Source organism: Sinocyclocheilus grahami, unplaced genomic scaffold (genome assembly GCF_001515645.1).
Source record: "Sinocyclocheilus grahami isolate Dianchi unplaced genomic scaffold, SAMN03320097.WGS_v1.1 scaffold5331.1, whole genome shotgun sequence".
Classification (NCBI taxonomy): Eukaryota; Metazoa; Chordata; class Actinopteri; order Cypriniformes; family Cyprinidae; genus Sinocyclocheilus; species Sinocyclocheilus grahami.
The window spans coordinates 12,374-13,150 of NW_015510048.1; positions in this window are offsets into that span (position 1 = coordinate 12,374).

Sequence of the window (777 nt, forward strand, 5' to 3'; positions counted from 1 at the left end):
TGGATCATATCAGGGAAAAGATGATGTTATAAAATTGAAACATCTACTAAAATAGATTTCAGATCAACAGGGGAAACCCGCCAGAGCCAAGTTTATATGCTACATAAATGAAGCACAATACTGAGACTCTTGAAAATGAAGAACTTGTCCAGTCTTGAAAGAGATGAAAACAGTGATAGAATAACACATGCATTGTACTGTACTTAAAACAAGACTGCACAGCTTCTCGGCACGTTTTCATTAGGAAAATTACTACAGGATAAGTTTATTATATTTACACATCTGACTTCATCCATGCCAAGTATTCCAAGATCACATATTGTGTCCTAACAAATTCAGATATGAATTTGTGTGCATGTTCAATTACAGTACCTAAACCATGTGTATACATGTGTCCACAAATACTCTTGCGGGGCTTTGTGTGTTTTGACACGCATGCACTCAGATGCATGGTATGCGGCAGAAGTCATCTTATTTATCTTGCTGATTGATGATATGGTAATGAGTCTGAGGCTCTGATCCAGCTCATTCCAGAGCTACAACATCACTGAATTACATCGGAAAGCAACATGATCGTAAGAAGCTGAAAATATTGATTCTAGTATCAAATGATTGTCATAAGTTGTTGTATATGTTAATACTGCCAAAATAAATGTTGTCTTATTTTTCAGTAAAAATAAGCATCCTTAAAATAAGATAAATGTATTTATTGCATTAAATTTTGCATGGCCAGCATACGACAGCGTGTTCCAGTTCCTGCCAATATCCAGCAACTTC